Here is a 20,813-nt window from a genome sequence, read left to right on the forward strand (position 1 = left end):
ATAGCCTAGTGAAAGAAACTTACCATTGCAAAACTCTATTCTACAAGCCATTTTAGGCTAATCAAGCTAATGAACCAATTCCACCCTACCGACTATCTTGTAACCCTTAACAATACCATTGTTAATTAATCAAAATCACAAACTGACTCCCAAAACTGCATTACTAGATAGGCAAGACCCCTGTGACTAACAGCTCTTAAGACCCACGTGGGACAGCGGCCTCTGGACTGGGCAGCCAAAACGATGCTGGGGAAATCACACAAGTCTGCCAGAAAGGGATAAAAGGCAGTGAAATGTGGCCCTCCCGGGCACCCTCTCACCTAGCACCTGACCTACCAAGACAGAAGGACAGGTAGGTGACCCACTTCCCCCCCCCCACAAAAAAAATTATAAAAACACCAAACATTCACAGTAACATCTTTTAATTTTATTTTTAAAAGATATTTTTGTCTTGATTTGTGTGCGTTTGCATCATGTATATAGAGATGATTGCAGAAAAGCTCAAAATGAAGTCTTACTCTTGTATGTTGTGGGGGTGCGGAATAGTGGGGGATATGGGTGGGTATGGGGTTTGTTGGTGGATGTGGGTGCTTGTATATGGGTGCTTGTGGGGTCTATGCCTGTGGGGGGTAGTGATTGGGTGTTCCCTCAGTCACACAGATGTGTGTGTATAGGGGTGTGGAGGGTATGGGTGGATTCAGTGTTTGTGGGGGTCTGTGATTGTGTGTGGTGGAAGGTGTGGTTGTGGGGTTAGTGGGTGTGGTAGGGTATGCACAGGAGCCCCCACACACATGCCCCCCCCAGCCAGTCAGTACCCACTCCCACCCTACAACAGCCTAGCACCCATGCACCCTGTGGCACCTCCCTGCTACTGCCAACAGGTCACAGCTCCAGCACACCCCACACCTGCTTCAGACTGACCCCAGCAGGAGCAGATCAGCCAGAAATGTGTAGATCCCCAACCCACCCCTCCCTGCCTGCTATGCCCCACCCAGCTGTGGTGGATCCTGCCGCTGCCTGGGCATGCGGCGAGGTTGGGGTGGCTCCACACCTGGATTGCCTTTCTTGGCAGCCCAGGTGGCAGCAGCTACTGGCCCCAGCCCTACAGTGTGGGCAGGGACCCACATGCAGCCCCAACCGACCCTGTGCCTGCTACAGGCTCGCCTGCTCACACTGAACAGCTGTAGCAGCAGCAGTGCTCACTTGGCAGAAGTGTGCTTGGCACAGGGGAAACGTTTTCCTCCAGAAGTATACTTACACATACTTTATATGGCATACTTGAAACAGCATGGAAACCGAGTCCCAAAAGCCCTTTTAAGAGCCTTGAGTGAAAGAGAGTTTAACAAACCAGTCACAACATTCAACAGTAGTCTTCTGACCCTACACATAACTCTACATGTCAGTGGTCATATTGACTTTGATATGGTTACTTGCATGCTTAGTGGTAAATGTACACAATCATGGCCCAAGACGCATGTGATTACCTGATGTAATTGTGATAAGAGGAAACTAAATTTAAATCTGCACTTATTCAATAAATATTATTGAAGTCTAATTCTTTCTTAGATTTTTACTGTAGATATAGCCTATGTGGTCCAGAAAGGAAGGGGAAAAAAAAAAAAAGACACTTTTCTAAAGTTCTCCAGCCTGGAATAGCTGCTGCTTCTCCAAGGTACTCAAACTTCCAAGGGTTTTATCAAACTCTCCTCAGAGCCTTGAGAGGCTGCAAGTCCTTATGTTTAAAGATCTCTTTATAGAAGATAAAAAAAAAGCTAAAAACCAAAGCAATTCAAAATTAAAAAGAAAAGGCCTGAGGTGAGTCCACAAACTTGTATGAAGAGCTCTTGGTTGTTTACAGCCCCAAGTCCTAAAATAGGGTCATTGTGGATGCACCTTTCTGCTTGCTGTGTGTGGATAAGACAGTGATGCCTAGATGATTTTTTGCACACAGGATTGAGATCTTAGTATATGCTATGCTCAGTTTTAACTATTGACATTACTTCTTTAATTTCAAGAAGTACAGTTTTAGATAAATTACCAGTAGTACAGATTTAACAATTAGGTCAGGTCATTTGACTAGACTGAGTCTGTCCCTTTAGTTGCAAACGCAAAGGTAGTTTACTTGTTACCCTCCTTCCTTGCACCAAAGCTATCAAAAACCCCTTTGCAAATAACAATTAATTTTTAGAAAGTGAAGAAAAAAAAAAAAAACATTTTGCAATTACAAATTCAGCAATTGCTGAAGCTGGGTGTTAGTTTTCTTAATTAATGGAGTCTGCATCTGTTTTTGAGGCATTTTGAATGTGTTTGCTCAAGTTTCTTAATTAGTTACAAAAAGCTGCAGGTGTACTGGCAAAGACCATTAGTGAGGCCGGGAAGTGTTCCAGAAGAGAGTTTTTTAATGTAAATATTTAGCTGTATGATTATGAGTCATTTTAAAGTTCTCAGCACTATTTGGTCTGTGTGCAGTTGTGTTTTAATATATTCTGGCTTCACTTGAATGGTTGACAAAATAAATGATAATGGAAGAGTATAATCTTCATTATGAGAGAGAGTTAAAGACTATTAAATTACTTTGCAGGAATGACAGGTGTTTTTTTTTGGGGGGGGGGGGGGGCGGGGGTTGTCACTGTAATACAGCTGTCTTGTCTTTTAGGAATAGCTGCCCCAAGTTTAGCTGAAATTATTGCATGCAAATACTATGAGCTTAAATTCCTTCATAGTGGAGGAATTAAGAGTTGCACTTTGTTGCAGTTTCAGCAGCTCTGCCAATGAAGGAAATATTCTTGCCAAAGTTGTAATGTGGGAGTTTTAAAGCTCTTTAAGATATTTTGCTAATAGTTTATAAAAATTTAGATTAAAGAATCCCAAGCAGTGTTATTTTCCCCATTTTCACAACTCAAATGGAATTTTTATCCCTAATTTTATATATCAATGTTTTGCTCCTGGCTGAAATCAGGGATTAAATTCCTATTTGGAAAGCATAGGCATCAATTATGGGATTCAATTTTTGGGTCATATTCTTGGGTATATTGTAGTTGCTTAGTGTTACACCATTGAGGGAATCTGATGCTATATTTGCTTGGGTGAACCACTCCAATATAAACAAATTGGGACATTGAGGGAGGAAAGGCACCATGGTCAAGAAGACTGCATGCTGCAGTGTTGATTATCTAATTTTGGCATGCTTTGGCCATGAACAGCAGTTTGGTCGTATGGACAAGCCCGAGAGCTTTAGTCCATACCTTTGGAAATTGGTAATGTATATAGTGCAGGTGGATCTCATTATCCTTATGTTGAAGTACTGTATTGAAACAACTGCAATTTGGAATTTGCTTCAACTATATACATTTTTAAACTGCGTTAAATATAATATCCAATAGGGGAAAGAAGGATAGGTAACTTCTGGCAGAACTGGGAAGGAAATCAAAGCCTTCAAATAAAGTTCAGTTGACTAGATGGAGCTGAGATACTAGTTCAATCATTTTCAACCAATTAAAAATAGAGATGTGATTTCTAAGGTGTTGGTTTTTTGACCTATTGGGCACTAAACAGTGGAGCCTCTCCCTGAAGTGCCCTTACAAAATCACAAAGGTCAATCAAGAGCAATACCCTGCATTTACCATCAATGTGCCAGGTCCACTTGACAAAAAACACTTAGGTTGTTCTCAGCTGTCCCTCCTCAACTCTGGAAATCCCTCTTCCTTGAGGCCCACTAGAGCCCAATCCTGGATGTCTCTCTATAGTGCTATTAATAATTTCCTATCTGGGCAGGCATTTTACAAACAAAGCTAGGCTGGAGTATTGTTTAGGAGGTCTCTGTTTTATGTCGATATTCAATTTGCCTTTTAAGTTGTTTTGTTCTCTTGCTTGTTCTCCTGTCTTATAAGTTACTCTATTCTTTTACTGTAAGCTGCTCTTGAGCCTTTGTGGGGAAGGGTGGCATATAAATAAGTACCATATTTACTTTAATATAACATGACCCTGACTATAAGAGACAATCCTGCAATAATTAGATTCTATATATGAAAAAAATTATAAGTTTGATATAAATTTCTTGGTATACAATCTAATTATTAGTTTGCTTTGAATCTGCTTGTTCTTTAAAGGGTCACAGCAAAATAAATAAATAAATAAATAAATCTTAGCATATTAAATGTAGCAATTGTGCCACCAAGAGGAAGGTGTCAGGACTGGTTCTGCCTCTCCTGGTGCCAGCCTGCTATTGGAGCATCTCCAGTAGGGCTTTGCAAAATTTCTCTGGCTGTTTCAATTTGACACGGTTTTAACTCATTTTGAGCTCGAAACAGTGAAATCAAATAAAAATGAAGGGCTTTGAAACAGCCTCAAAACAAAACAAGGCTAGTCAAAGTGTTTTGAAAGTTTCAAAATGTTTTGAGTTTGGAAGCAGCCAGCAGCAAGGTAATGAGACAGGGAGAGCCAGGGCAGCACTCCCAGCAGCAGCTGGGAGTGCCGCCCTGGCTCTCCCTGTCTCCTGCTGCTGGGCCGATAATAGCACAGGGGAAGGGAACTGAGCCCAGTTGACCCCTCGCCCCCTGCCTGATCTAGTGAAACATCAAAACAGCCTCACTGTTTCAATGAAGCAAAATGGAACAGCTGTTTGAAATGGAATGGAATTAAATTCAAAACAGAACGCTGTTCTGTTGAAACCTCAAAACTCAAGGTGAAATGGAATGGTGCTATTTCGCACAGCTCTAGTCTCCAGGCCTAGTACCAGTTCTCTGCAGAGGAAGAGCTTGCCTGTTTTTAAGGTACACACATGCAAAAGGTTCCCTTCAGCATTTTTGGCACCAAGGGTGGATGTCATAGCTTGCTCTGGCCTCTGAGTGCCAACCTGGTATTGCAGTACCCCCACGCCAAGCTCTTGTTCCCTCCTGGAGGAGTGAATGACCATTTTTTAAGGGCCCCACTAAAGAAAAAGGTTCCCCTCAGCATTTTTGGCACTGGAGAGGAAGGGTGTCAGAGCTTACTCTGGCCTCATATTGCAAGTGCCTCCAAGCTCGGTGCTCATTCTCTCCTAGGGGAGCAACTGCCCATTTTTTAATCTCCCCTCACCTTCCCTCTCTCCCCGCTCCCCCCCCCCCCCACAAAACAGTTCCCATCAGTATGTTTGCCATATATGGGCTATGTACTTCCTAGCTATGCTCAGTGTTGCCTATATTTAACAAACTTCATAGTTGGTTTCCATTACTGAGTGCATGCTACTTTTGGCAGCAGTTTAATGATAGACAATGTATTTAATGCAGTTTACTTGTATGAGAATAAGATGAGGGGCTCCCCACCTTTCCCCACCATGCTGAATGGGGGGCAAAAAACCCCTTGTTTTTGATTTGAGTAAATATGATAAATAAATCAAAATGGTTCCCAACTTTAAAAAGTATCTGACCAGATCACAAACAACAGAAGTTCAACAAGCCTCGACTAATCAATGACAAGATTCTGCCCTTTTTAAGGTTAAACCCGATTCACCACTGCTTTGCTTCTCATGTAATCTTTTACATGTGCCCAAAGCAAGCATAGTATAGAAGTAAATGTTAGCAGATCAGAACACTAATCAGATACACTCAACTTTGACCAGAAAAAGTTATTATGCAAAGCTCAAGACAATGGCAATTGAATGTGGGGTCTTGCTGGCTTCAATAGAAGAGTTGACATGAGTGGATACATTTAAATTTGGATGAGTAAAGGCTGGCAGAACTCAGCCCAGTATTTTTGGCATGTGAAAATATTTTTATGATCCATAATTAAGCAGCTCCCTAAAGGGCTTGATACAATTATAAAAGGTTTTGCTGTAATTACAAGCAGAAGCCTGAAAAGTAACAAAGTGAGACACAAATAAATGAAGAAGTTCTTATTCCATGATATTAGATCATTGGTCTTATTCACATGAGTAATGCCATTGCTGCCAACTGGACTTTTGCATAGGTCCAGATTCATTTGTGAATAAGATTTTGTGGAATCTGGTTCTGAATTTGCCATTTATTTTAGCATCTAAAAGGGAGAGATTCTATTCCACTTAAGTTCTCCAGTTCAGAAACAGGTAGATATTTTCTTAAATTTAAGGCAGGTAGTGTTGCATGTTCTAAAGACCTCTATGTTTTCCTTATCTGGTATGGATGCTTGCTTTATTTTGATAGCCGTCAGTTCTCCAGGCTTGATTTTCCACTGTCTTTTACTCTGTACAGGCCTTTACATCTACACAAAGTGGCGATTTAGTGGTGGTTTCTGCTTACTTTGTGCACACATGCTTGACCTCACCTGGAGCAAGGCAGTGGAGAATCAAGCTCAGAGGCTTTCAGTCAAGTAGACAGAAGACCCGGTCTGGAAAAGCTCTACTGAACTCAATGGGTTAGATCTTTAGCTGGTATAAATCATCATATCTCTATTGACCTCCAATGTATTTTGCTAATTTGCTACAGTGGAGGCTCTGGTTCAAGCTACGCTGCTATAATACTAGTGTTAGCAAGAAGCCAATTAAGCTTTGTGTTTTTACATAAAACTGAAGAGGCAGTTACACTGACTACAGTGTATTTTCCTTCAAGTCTCAAAGCAAAAATAGTTCAATTAAATATCAGTTGAGGCCTCCTTCCAGGCAGAGACCTCTGGAAATTGCTCTAACCCTTTAACATTTAGAGAAACATATTTGTAGAAGTAGAATGCCTTGCTCTGTGTGTCTGCATTCACAATGGTAAAAAGCACGATAAGAAAATACTATAAGGATGGTTTGATCCCATTTCAATCTTTTCCAACAGGATTAATGGAAAGACAATTTGTACTAAATTCTGTATGCTGGCATTGAAGTATTCGTGGATCAGATTCAAGAAAGGGATAACTTAGAAGTAATTCATTTTATAATGTTTTACACACAAGATGGCAATTTTACTTCTAACCATTATTTAATCTATTTTCTCATACTAATGGATGTTCATTCTAGCAATTATTTCCAATCTATTTAATTGATAGAACATGAAGCTTCCTAAAAATGTTAGTAAACTTTGATCATTATGGAATGTAGAAATGAAAAAAAAATCATAAACTTACATCTACAATGATAGTTCTCTGTTAACATTTGAGACTTATGTAATTTAGGAATGGCCCTCCAATATGGAAAATGGGACATATCTACATACTCAGTGACCAGTGTTTTAGTGGCTCTGAAAATATTCTGCGAGTTTTTTTGTTAATCTTTTTTTATTTTATATATTTATTTTTAAATCAATAACATTTAGCCAAATCCTCAGGTAGTTTAAACTCTTGTAGCACCTCTGGCTTTTCTCAAATTAATGTTCACTTACAGTCAAGTAATGGCCAACTCAATGTGCTTGGCAAAGTAGTAACAGTTAGCTAAGCAACAGGTAGCTAAGCAAAAATAGTGTTTTTATTTTGACTCTTTCTGCTGCAACTTTTTGTACCTCCTCAAAGCAGGGGCTACTTTCAGTTTTATCTTTTTAACTGTTTGTGGTGAGCTGGGACTCCCTGCCTAGCCACAGTGCTAAGTTCCCCACTTGCCTTCAGGCACACCACCCACCTGACTTGCTTACCAAGCCTTGTTCTTAATTAATTAATTAATTAATTAATTAATTAATTAATTAATAGTTATTAATTAAGGCAGGAGGCTGCCCATTCATGCCCCAATGCTAGGGGGTGCTATCTGCAGCTCCAAACCTGCCCTACACCATAGCCCATGCCTTGCAGATGGCATCCAGCTGTTAGTCACACCAGCCCCACACTAGGCTCCAGAATCCTCCCATCAAGCCCCACTTTTGATCCCCTCACTTAGGTGGCAACCCATATGATGGTGGAGTGGCCAAGCTCCCTGTAGCACTCTCCTCTTGGGCATGGTCCCTCTGGGACTTTTGGCCACACAGGCCCTGGCCTCAACTCCACAGCCAGGCAGGACCCCCAGGCCCTTGGCTCTGGAGCATCCCTTGCAGTGGGCCCCTGGCCCTTTTGACCTTCCTGGTCTTGGCCCCAGCATTGACCAGTCAAGGGGGTACTCTACCTCCAGCCTCTCTCACTAGCCCCACACCACCCCCTCACTTGGGGCTACTTATCTCTGCCCTCTTCACTTGGGGCTCCCCACTGGCCTCTTCATTCAGGGCCACAGGGCTTTGCTTGCTGGTGGGCTCAGATGGCCATAGCCATGTCTGGCTCCAGCTTTTCCTCACAGGGCTCAGGTGGGCACAGCTATGCCTGGTCTCTACTCTTCTCCTTGCAGTCTTGCACCCCACAGGGCTCAGATAGCCACAGCCATGCCAGGCCCCAAGATCCAAAGGTGAGAGTTAGGGTTAAGGCACCCCTACCCACCTTCCACCAGGGTGGTAACTGGCCTGGCATTTCCTGGGGGCTCCCATGCCACTGAGAGCCCCAACAGGCCACCCACTCCTGGCAAGGTGCAGTTTTAGATCATGCCCAGGACCAGGAGCCTCCAATCCATCCCCTACAGCTCCTCCCTTACCTTCAAGATGATCCACAAAGCCTCACAACCAGGCAATATTACTGCCTTCCCAGTAGGGAACTGAGCTCTTTATATAGGCTGCCAGAGATCTCAAATGGATGCCTTAATCAAGCACCTGCTGGCTGCTTAGCTTTGATCTTAAAGTTGCAGGCACCAGCAGTGCCCTGCCACACTGTTATTCCAATCTGTTTAACAGTGTTAAATCTTACTTCTTAAAGATATGGAGAAATGTAATGCCATTGCAAGAATAGACATGTGCCTATTTAGGCTCCTAATTTCCTTTGAAATTCTGTGTCAAAGTTTCTAAAGATGTGGGACTGGGCTCTTTTTTCACTTCCAATCTACATTTCTTGTGCTGCCAAGTACATAAGGCAGAGATCAATTATTTCCAACCAATTCTATCTGGGGCCTGTTCTTTTAATTTGTTCAAGTTGCTTGTCTATGGAGTTGCTGCTTCACTTGTTTTGAATGAGTGGCTTCTTATCAAGGCTGGTAAGACACTGACACTAGGGGTATGCGAAACAGGACCTATTTAATTCAGATTTGGATTTGGCTGAATCAGGGACAGTGATTCGATCAATTGATTCAAATCACTGTCCCTGATTCAATTTGGCTGAATCCGAATCTAATGATTTGATGCTGATCTGGCGAGTCAGCTATTTGAACATAGGCACAGCTTTAAAAGTTTTTTCTACATACCCTGAGGTAGCAGCATGGCTCACGATCTCTGCGATGCTGTTGTGCATGGAGTGTCTCACAGCTGCATGGGGGGCTCTCCAGTGTGCTTGGCAGTGAACCTAGAAATGGACCAGGAGTACTTCTGGTCCATTTCCAGAAGTAGTTCTGGGTCTGCTGGGGAGCACACAGGGCCCCCCTCCCCACCCTGTGTCCCCTAGCCCAGCAATCAGTCGCAGGGGGACCCCGGGTGCCCCTCCTGACCCAGGAGGCACCAGTCATCAAGCCAGAGGGGCACAGGGGAGGTCCCCAGCACGCTTCCTGGTGGACCTGGAAGTGCTTCTGGTCCACTTCTGGGTCTACTGCCAAGTGTGTAGGGGAGCCCCCCATGCTTCTGTGGGGGGCTGCATCTGCCCCAGCACTGCAGTGTTCAGAGCCCCTGCTACCTAGAGGTATGTAGAAAAAACATTTAAAGCTGTATCTATGTCCAAATCACCAAATCTGTCTGAATCTCTCTGAATCAATTTGGAGGGTTCCGAGTCAATTTGGAGAGATTAAAGGGTCCTTTGATTCAATTCAGATTCAGGCTGAATCTCCACTGAATCGAATTAGGGACCAAAGCTTTGCACAGCTCTAACTGGCACCTGTCATGCAGTTCCCTTGGGCTCTACTCATTTATCACAGGAACTGAGACTGAGATTGGTAAGATCTCTCTTCTGGTTCCATTACAATACTTTTTTTTTTTTCCAGAGTGAGGTTGTTGTCTTCATGCCCAGCCTCAAATCTGGAGAGCTGGGAGACAAGTTTTTGACTTGGTCCACATGGGTAGGGTGACTGTATATCCCGGTTTAACCAGAACAGTTCTGAATTTCAGAGGCTGGTCCTGGAAGGCTGTTGAGAATTATAATGGGCTTCCCAGAAATGCAGGGGCATGGGGTGGAGCTCCTACAGGTGGGCAGGCAGGCACCACTGGCTTGCTGCCCTGCCCTCACTAAGCATGGTGGGGGGAGAGGGGTAGTGTCCTGATGTCTCAGATGAATGTCCTGGATGTCCTGGATTTCCTCATGTCAACCTAAGCCTGGGTGACCTTGCCAGGAGTAGAATGCCTGTTGGTGGACTTCACTGGGTCATAGAGGCTTCCAACTGGTCCCACTAGGGCAGGATACCAGTCTCAGACTCTTTTGCTTACGGTAGTGCAAACTAGGCATTAGCATTGCTAATATGAATGAGGCTACGTTGGAATAAATCATAAGTTAATTGGACTGATGTCAGTGAAACTACACTGGTGTAAAGCAATATTAAATTTCCCTTTCTGCTGAAAAGTATTTCAAACAGGAACTGTCTTCCCTTACCTGCCCATCAGGAAACTCATTACAACAGTAGCTGTGATTCCAGACCTAAATAACTGAGATGGGAATTGAACTGCGGTTCTCCAGAACTCCAAGGCAGCCTCTCCTAGCTATTAGTGACCTGAATCACCTTCCTAGTTCCTGACAGAAAAAAAATCAGTCTTGTTATTGGTACTATTTGAAAAGCATTATTACCATATAAAAGCTTTGATTTGACTCTTGGTGTATTATTTTCTTAAAGGAAAAAAAACAACTGGTTTACAATTTCTCATGCTTTCCCTCCCCACCTCTCCATATATATATTTCAGGAATGTAAAGTTTTCACATTCACCCTGGTTGTTTACATTTCAGGGAATTTCCCCTGCAAGGTAATATTGTCCCTATATTTTAATGAAAAGGAGAGGAAATGTATCATCTTTGGGATATGTCATCCTAATAAATACTAGTTAGTCTGAAAATACATGTTATTGGTTTTATTTGATACTTTCCTTTCTTAGATCTAAGTGGTCTTTAAGCAGGAACATTTTCATAAGACAGTAGGGGGCATCATTTCACTTTTGTAATTCATTTGAGACGTTATCCCAGTGCATTATGTGTGCAAAATGAATTTTCTTTTTTTTGTTTATGGCATTAATCCTGAGGTTAAGGTTGACCTGTGGTGAGCAATAATAAGTTCAACCTTTGACTTTATACAGTAAGATGTAATTTATCATTTCTAGACTTTTGTAAGTGCCATTACACTCACTTCTGCTTAAGATAAATTGAGACAAGTGAGCACTTGGTACCAGTGATCTGCACATGCACAACATAAATCCAATTACTTATTTTCTTAATTTCTTTATTGTCTGCATATATATTTTTAAAGCCCTGTATTTTTAATAGCACTTGAAGCGTTAGACAGTTTTTTATAGTATGCAGAAAGTCTTGTCCTTCAGATAGTTTTCAAATAAGTAAAAACAGTTTCTGGAATTTGGTATTCATTTTTTCATTTAGAAAGGTAATCTTAACAGCTTCCTGGCAATAGAAGCAATACATAACACATGAAGTAGCCATGCATTTGCAGTTATTTACTGGTTATATCACTGTGACAGGAAAAAAGTGTTTTTAAACTCATTTTAAAAGATCAGTTTAACAATGTAAAGACAATTGTCATTAAATGAGTTTTTACAATAACTTGTTATTCACTTATAGAGAACTTGTATTCTCTTATATAATCTCTTTAATTTATTCTTTCTCTTAAAGTTTGCCAGTTTTCTTTGAAGACTGTGAAATTGTTCATTTTTATTTAATTCTCTCTGAACATACAGTTTTACTGTAGACTTAAAGGACAGATTTGTTTCTAACTAATTGTAACAGTTTCGTTACTGTGGCCAGGAAAAATAATACTGTTTTTGACCGGTATTCCCACAATGATTCAACCCCAGAACTCAACATGTGCTGCTGAAGAAAACTCCTTTTATTTCACTCATATTCCTGGGACAGCAGAAAAATGCCCAAGTTGGGCTCGGGGCTGAAAATACAGTACTCTTTTCCCAAGAGTATGCACAAGAGGTAATGATTTCCAAGTATGCAGTTGACCAACCACTGGTTGTGAACTTTTTGATAATATATTTTTGTTAGAAAATGCCGATCATCAAAGCTGAAACTTTTTGTACGGGAATATACTATTTTATTTCATTGGGAAAGGTTTCTTGGGTCCAAAACAGATCTGGTTGGGAGACAGATCTGTCCATTTTAGACTAGTAAACAGTTCACTGTGGGGGGTACTTGGGTTGTGGGAAACCTAGGTTCAACTTCCTGATCTGTCTGAATTAGAACAGGGACCTAACCCTCAGCTTCTCTATTTCTGGAGAGTGTCTTATCCACAGGCACAGGTTGTCAGCTTCTCTTGTTTTTGTTTTTTGTCTGATGAATAAGCTCCAAAAGAAGATTTTGAGAGAAACATAGGACAGAGGTAGTAGGTAGGGCACTCGGGTAGGATGAGGGATATCTAGGTTCAAGTTACTGTTGTAATAAGAGATTTGAACTTAGGTCTGCCACATCCCATGTAAAGGTTCTGAAGGCAGGGCTATTTGGAGTTTGGGGTTGGAGCTTTCTCTCTCTTTTTTTCACAAAACCCTCAGAATTGTGGCTTTGTCTTGAGCTCAAGTAGGAAGCTTTTTGAAATCTTGAGACCAGTTCCTGGCCAGCTGTGCTAGAGAGTCTTTTAATATGTAACCATTCTATAGGAATCCTCTCCATCATTTATTAAGTGTACACGGAGGTAAATAAGCAAAAGAGAAATAATAAAATACTTACATTTATGTTAAGTAAAATTAATTAGAGGGGAAAATTTTGAGAGTGTCTTGTAGGGATCAAGTCTTTTGTAGAAAGGAGACTGTCAAACGTATTAACTCAGCACATGCAAATATGCACAAAATTCTATGCACATTAAACTTAGGGCTGTGTGAAGCTTCAGGCACTGATTCAATTTGAAGGAGATTCAACCCGATTCGGTGGCTAAATCTCTGAATCCAAATCAAATCAGGAAACCAAAAAAAGGTCCAAATAAACTCAAAGCTCTCCAAATCAATTCAGAAAAGATTTGGAGAGCTTTGGAGATTCAGGCAGTCCCCACTCACTGTCACAGGGAGCTGAACCCGGCCTCTGTACTAGTAAATAGGGGGCGGGGAGGGGGGCTGGAGGAGGGAAGAGGGGACCATGGGGGGACCTGGGCCAGGCCCCAACCCCTGCCTGCTCCCTCAGCCCTCCTGAGCGCACCTGCAACCCCTGCCCACTCTCCCAGCCCTGTCAATGGCTGCCCTGCCTGGCCCCAGCTCCCAGCTCTTAAAAAAAAAAAAAAAAAGGAATGGGGAGGTGGCTTGTTGCAGAGTTCCCCACATAGTGTGGGGTAGTGGGGATTGCCTCCCCCACCTGGCAGCAGCCAGTGAGTATGGGGCTTTTCTTTTTAAAGAGCCAGGACGCTGGGGCTGGGCAAGGCATCAATCGATGGGGCTGGGAGAGCGGGCAGGGGATGGGGCCTGTTTGATTCAGCGATTTGGCAGTGGCCAAATCTCCGAATCAGATTCGGCTGAATCAATTAGGGACAGTGATTCAAATCACCAAAACGAATCACTGTCCCCAGAACTGGCTAACTCCAAATCCGAAGCAAATACTAACCGCTTTGCACGGGCCTAGTTAAGCTGTATGCTCATTTCAGAAAGAGGTCCCAAAGTATATAGTTTTAAAAGCTCCTCCTTCAGCTTGCTGGTAGTCTCAGCCATGCAACTTATTTGTATATAATTGTATTAGGTAACTAAATGCTTACAGTTACACTGTTTGCACTTGAGTCTTCAATATTGTTCAGGATCTTCATCAACAACCTTCATCAACGACCATGGAGTGCACCCTCAACAAGTTTGCAGATGACACCAAGCTGGGGTGGGGGGGGGAGTACTAGATACACTGGAGGGTAGGGCTTGGATTCAGAGACTTAGACAAATTGGAGGATTAAATCAAAAAAATCTCATGAGGTTCAGTAAGGAAAAGTGCAAAGTCCCGCACTTAGAACAGAATAGTTCCATGTACCATTACGGACTGGGGGCTGACTGGCTGAGAAGCAACTCTGCAGAAAGGTACCTGGGGTTACAGTGGACAATAAGAGGAATATAAGCTAACAGTGCACTCTTGTTGTGAAGAAAGCTAACAGCATAATGGGCTGCATTAATAGGAGTGAGCGTTGCCAGCAGATTAAGGGTGTGGAGGGCCAGTAGGGGGCGCTTGTGCATTGAGCCATCTACCTCACTGTGCCTGACCACCTTCCAGGCTCCCAGTGCCTCCCTTGGGGCACCTCATGTCTGACCACCCCCCTTCCTGGAGCACACCCACTAGCCTGGGGGTAATACTGCCACCACCCAGGAATGGGCTTGATTCTGGCTCTGCACGCCCTGGGAAACACAGGCCTAGTGGCCCTTGAGGGTACCTGATTCACTTCAAGAACTTGGGATGTTTCCCTCAGTCAGAAGCACAAGTAGTGGTCTCCCTTAGTCAGCTGAACCAAGGGGACCCCAAGGCATAAGCTAGACCCACTCCCAATAAGTCTTCCATGCTAGATACAAAGGAGAACTTTATTGGTTACAAGGGATAGGATTCAAATAGGGTACAGGGTAGAGCAATATCAGAGAAATCACATAGAGCAAAATGGCATGGCTTTGATCACACATCTGAGTTATTGCAAGCTATATATCTAGTTAGATCTCAGGTAGCTGACTCACAAGTACCATCCAGAGGCAGGTGGAGATTCCCTCTGGAAGTAGGAAGTTCCTTGATCATGAGTTTTGAGATCGAGAACAAGTTTCAGATGGCCCAACTCTTCTCTCTCTCTGGGTCATGAGTCTTCCTCATGGCTGCTGCACCCTCCTCCTGGGCAGTCCTTAACTTATATAGCCCTTATGACCTCATTTATCTGGTCCAATGGAGGCCAGCACCTGTTGGCTGTCAGCCAACCAATTTGAAATGCATTAGTAGTTGCTGGGCAGACTGGCAGTTTCTAGCTCCCCAGGGAGCCCAAGCCCCTCACCTAGGTGTGTGGTGCCAGTCACGTAGGCAGAGGGAGTAGGTTTCCCCCCTCCCTCAGGAATGTATCCAGGTCAGGTAACCTAAAGAGATAGGGTAAGGTGTATGTCCTCTGCTGAGCCCATCCTAACTAAATTATCACAGAGCACAGTTTTTGGGGAGAAACAGAGGTGGCCTTCTGCCACAGAGGGAAGTGATTCTTCCCCTCTATTTGGCACTGGTGAGACCATGTTTGGAGTACTGTGTCCAGTTTTGGCCCCCCCACTATAGAAAGGATGTGGACAAATTGGAGGGAGTCCAGTGGAGGACAACAAAAATAGTTAGGGAGCTGGGGCACATGACTTCTGAGGAGAGGCTGAGGGAATTGGGTTTATTTAGTCTGGAGAAGAGAAGTCTGAGAGGGGGTTTAATAGCAGCCTTTAACTACTTGAAAGGTGGTTCCAAAGAGGATGGAGCTAGACTGTTCTCAGTAGTAGCAGATGACAGAACAAGGAGCAATGGTCTCAAGTTGCAGCAAGGGCATTTTAGATTAGATACTAGGGAAAACTTTCTCACTAGGTGAGTAGTAAAGCACTGGAACAGGATACCCAGAGAGGTGGTAGAATCTCCGTCATTGCAGGTTTTTAAGACCTGGCTAGACAAAGCCTTGGCTGGGAAGATATAGTTGCCAATGGTCCTGCTTTGAGCAGGGGGTTGGACTAGATGACTTCCTGAGGTCCCTTGCAACCCTAATTTTTCTATGATTCTATGATTCTTCTTTGGTAGATTGAACAGAAATTGTTTTTTGACTGAATTTCCATGACAATGACAACAAAAATCTACAGATGACTTTCTCCTTACTGGATGAATGCAGGCAAAGAAGGGCCCTGGACAGAATATCTGGCTGGCCTTCATTACATTGCAATAGGTAGTGTTGGTTTACAGGGGTGATTATATCCCTTTTGCTTAAGTCTGCATTGCACAGATATACCTTGAAGTTTTCTATAAGTCTGCACTTTTTTTTGGTAATGAAGGAGTAATTAGAAGACTTGAGGCTATCTTCATTCAGACTTTCAGAATTCACAGATGGGCTGAGCAGAGTGTTTAAGAAGGAACCAATTTAAATCCCTGTTTTCAGCCAGGAGGGCTGATCTACTAGAGAGGGCTTTAAACTGACTTTGCTGGGGGATGGGGAAACTTGAAGTGGAGCATGCCTGGGGACTCGCACACAGGAAAGCTCCATGTGGAGGACAGTAAGATGACTGTTTCTGAAAATGCTAATGGAATGGTTCTCCCACAGCATCACTGGAAATCGAGGGTGTCAGTTGGAGGCCTCGGCTGCCTGTACATCAATGCCAGAAGCATGGGGAACAAGCAGGAGGAGCTAGCCCTCCTGCTCTCTAGTGGGCAATATGACCTGGTAGGGATCACAGAGACCTTGTGGGACTCCTTTCATGATTGGAGCATAGCCATAGAGAGGTACACCCTGCACAGAGGGGACTGAACAGGGGAAAAAGGCAAATGGGATATCTTTCTATGTGAGGGAGCAGTACACCACTCTGGAGGCTGACATTGGCTCCAAAGATAAGCAGCTAGAAACCCTCTGGGTCAACCTTTGGGGGCAGGGGGGAGGGGGCGAGGTGAGAAAGACTGAACTGTGAGCATTTACTACAGGTCACTGAACAAAGGGGAGGATCTTGATCTGGAGTTCTCTCAAGAACTGACAAAGGCTGTGTGTGCAAGGGACTTGGTTGTCATGGGTGATTTCAATTACCCAGACAAAGATTGGGAGGAACACTCGGCTAGGTTGGATTGGTCATGTAGCTTGTTAACTGTAATTGAAGAGCTCTTTCTGACCCAGGAAGTGCAAGGGCCAACCAGAGGTACTGCTGTCCTAGACTTGGTCTTGGCCAAAAGAGATGATCTGGTGTATGGATTGAACATTGAGGGTAGCCTGTGGAGCAGTGACCATAAGCTCATCAGGTTCACTGTCCCTCACAAGGTTGACAAATCAACTAGCAGGATTGAAGTCCTGGACATCAAAATGCTGACTTTGACAGGCTCAGGTCATTAGTAGGGGAGGCAATGCAGAACCAGGGATGGAAGGTGAATGGGGTGCATGAAGAGTGGTCATTCCTCAAGGACACAATCCTTGAAGCACAAAAGAAAATTGTTCCCATGATGAGGAAAGGTAGCAGAAGGACAGGCAAGCCCTCCTGGCTTAATAGAGACATCACAGTCCTCTTGAAAAAGAAAAAAGAAACCTACACAGTGGAAACTAGGGACAGTCCTCACAGAGGACTATACAACAGTGGTCTGAACTTGTAGGGAAATCATTAGGAAAACTAAGGCAGTGACTGAGTTTAAGTTAGCCAAGGAAGTCAAGAACAATAAGAAATCCTTCTTTAGGTAAGTAGGGAGCAGAAGGAAAACAAAAGGAAGGCTGGGGCCCCTGCTTAACACCTCAGGACAGCTGGTAATGGACACTCAGGAAAAAACTGAACTCCTGAATGCCCACTTTGCTTTGGTATTTCACCAGACCAAGGGGAAAGACAAGCAAGATAAGGATCACAGGCAGCATGGTAAGAATGATAGCCTTTCCACTGTGGATGCTGAGCTGGAGCAAAACCATCTAAAAAAATGAGACATTTATAAACCAGCAGGACCAGATGGACTTCACCCGAGAGTGCTGATGGAGCTGGGTGAGGTCATTACAGATCCCCTGGCAAAACTCCTTCAGAAATTGTGGTACACAGGTAGATCCCTGAGGATTGAAGAGGGCCGACATTGTGGCCAATCAGCCTAACTTCCATCCCAGGGAAAATTCTGGAAAAACTCATTAAAGATTCTATGTGCAATATGCTAGTTGAAGGTAAGATTCTGAATGACAGCCAGTATGGCTTCATTGCAGGTAGGTCTTGTCTTACCAATCTCATCTTCTATGAACAGGTTTTTGCCATCTGGACATGGGAGAGGTCAACATCATATACCTAGACCTCCAAAAGGCTTTTGATATAGTATCCCATGATATCCGTGTGGAAAAATTGGAAGATTGTGGGCTTAACTGCTCAACCATTCAGTGGGTGGAAAACTGGCTGCATGGTAGGACCCAGAGAGTTCTCATGAACAGATCTGTGTTGTCCTGGTGAGAAGTGGCCAGTGGTGTCCCTCAGGGGTCTGTGTTTGGACTGGTGCTTTTCAACATCTTTATCAATGATTTGGATGTGGGGATGAAAAGCTCAGTGGCCACGTTTGTGGATGACACCAAGTTATGAGGGAGCATGGCCATGCCATAAGATAGGTTGCAGATACAGGCAAACCTGGACACACTGGAGAGCTGGGTGGGCCGGAACCAGATGAAGTTCAACACTCAGAAATGTAAGGTGCTCCATCTAGGGGCAAACAATCCCCAACATACCTACAGGCTTGGTGGTAACCATTTGACTTGCACCACGGCCAAAAGGGACCTAGGGGCAGTGATTAACCATGGCATGAGCATGAGTTGGCAGTGTGATGCTGTGTCCAGCAGGGCAAACAACATGATGGCAGGTATTAACCATTGCATCTCATGCAAAACTAAGGAAGTGATACTCCACCCTGGAGTACTGCGTCCAGTTCTGGCAGTACTGGGAGTACAACTGGAGTACTGTGTCCAGTTCTGGGAGCTGCACTTCAGCAAGGATTTGGAAAAACTTGAGAGGGTCCAGAGAAGACTTGGGCCTCTTCAGCCTACAGAAGATAAGGCTGATAGGGGACTTGGTAGCGGTTTACCAGTAGCAGCTATCAGGGGAGTGCATCAAGAATGCAGTGAACAGCTGTTCACTAAGGCACCCTGGGGAAGACCAGGAGCAATGGATACAAATCCTGGAAGGCCACTTCAGGCTCAATTCCAGGAAAAACTCCTTCACAGTCAGGGTGTCCAAACTGTGGAATAAACTCCCTCCGGTGGTGGTGCAGTCACCTACCTTGGAAATCTTCAAAAGGAGACTGGACAGTCACCTCACTGGGGTCACTTGGCCCCTGTCATCTTTTCCTACCTAGTGCAGGGGGGCTGGACCCAGTGAACTACAAGGTCCCTTCCAGCCCCTAATAATCTATGAATCTATGAATCTCAGCCATACTCATGGGAAAAGAAAGAAGAAAAGGGGGTTTTGTTTTTTATTTTTTGGTGGGGGGCCTTTTGAATTATTACATATGTTCAACAAAATTAATTTGATTTTTTTTAAACATATCTGACTATTATATTTGATGATATAAGTTCTGCATGAGAAATGGAATAGATATCGGTGGTGGTGAATGTAGTGATCACTGGATTCAATAAATATAGGCATACAAAGAATAAGGAGATCACCACACTTTAAATTGTGGAGCAGTACACAAAGTCTGTAGCCATTTGTTAGTTTCTCTCTAACTGGCTGGCTAGCTTCTCCCTGAGGGACCATCTCCCAATTTTCTACTACTTCAATCTCAGTTATGGAACATCTCTAAATTCTAACTTCAATCACTACAGTGAACACAGAAAAAGAAGTATACTAAACCAGTAGTGCCCAAACTTTTTGCTTGGTGGGCTGGATAGGCAGTGCCTGGTCTATGCACAGGCTGGATCAAGCCCATGGTCCTAATTTGATGTCCAGGATGGGTATGGCAGGCACCATCTGGCCATGCAGAGGGGTGCTATGGTGGCCCCAAAACAGCCCCGCAGAGGAAAGGAGCTTGATCTGGCCCTGTGAGGGTGTGGTACAGCCTCATCCTGGCCCTGTGGTGGAGAAGGAAAGTATGGCCCAGCCCCAACTTAGCCCTGTTGGGGAATAAGGCATGGCTCCAAACTCAGAAGTGGGTGGAGGGGGCATGGACTGGTCCAGTGGGGAAAGGGAGCATATTGGGGATTGGGAATTTGGCAGGGGCAGGGTGGGTGCATTAATGGCTACCGCTCCCCTGCTGGCAAATTTCTAGACCCATAGGGATCCCAGACAAGATGCTTGACCAATCTCATTTCTTGCTTGATTGATCTCATTTCCTTCTACGACCAGGTGACCTATCACCTGGACAAGGGAGAAGAGTTTGAGGTCATATATCTTGACTTCAAAAAAGCCTCTTGGTGAAACTGGCCAATTGTGGCCTTGGGTCCACCATGATCTGCTGGCTGGGAAATTGGCTCCGTGGTCGGACCCAGAGGTTAGCAATTGATGGAAGTCAGTCATCATGGTGTCATATGACCAGTGGGGTCCCCCAAGGCTCTGTCCTTGGACCTATATTGTTCAACATCTTCATTAATGATGTGAACATTGGAGTCAGAAGCAGATTGGCCAAGTTCACCGATGACACAAAACTTTGGGGCAAAGCATCCACACTAGAAGACAGGCGGGTGATCCAGGCTGACCTGGACAGGCTCAGCAAATGGGCGGATGAGAACCTGATGGTGTTTAACACTGAAAAATGTAAGGTTCTCCACGTTTGGAAGAAAAACCTGCAGCATCCCTATAGGCTTGGCAGTGCTACGCTGGCTAGCATTACGGAAGAAGGAGACTTGGAGGTCATCATTGACCACAAGATGAACATGAGCCTGCAATGCGATGTTGCAGCTAGTAAAATGATGAAAACCCTGACTTGCATCCATAGATGCTTCTCAAGCAAATCCCGGGACATCATTTTCCCCTTGTACTTGGCCTTGGTGAGGCTGCAGCTGGAGTACTGTGTCCAATTTTGGGCTCCACAATTCAAAAAGGATGTGGAGAAGCTAGAGAGAGTCCAGAGAAGAGCCCCACGCATGATCGGAG

Source organism: Crocodylus siamensis, chromosome 9, assembly GCF_052110815.1.
Source record: "Crocodylus siamensis isolate JL-2025a chromosome 9, ASM5211081v1, whole genome shotgun sequence".
NCBI classification, from domain to species: domain Eukaryota; kingdom Metazoa; phylum Chordata; order Crocodylia; family Crocodylidae; genus Crocodylus; species Crocodylus siamensis.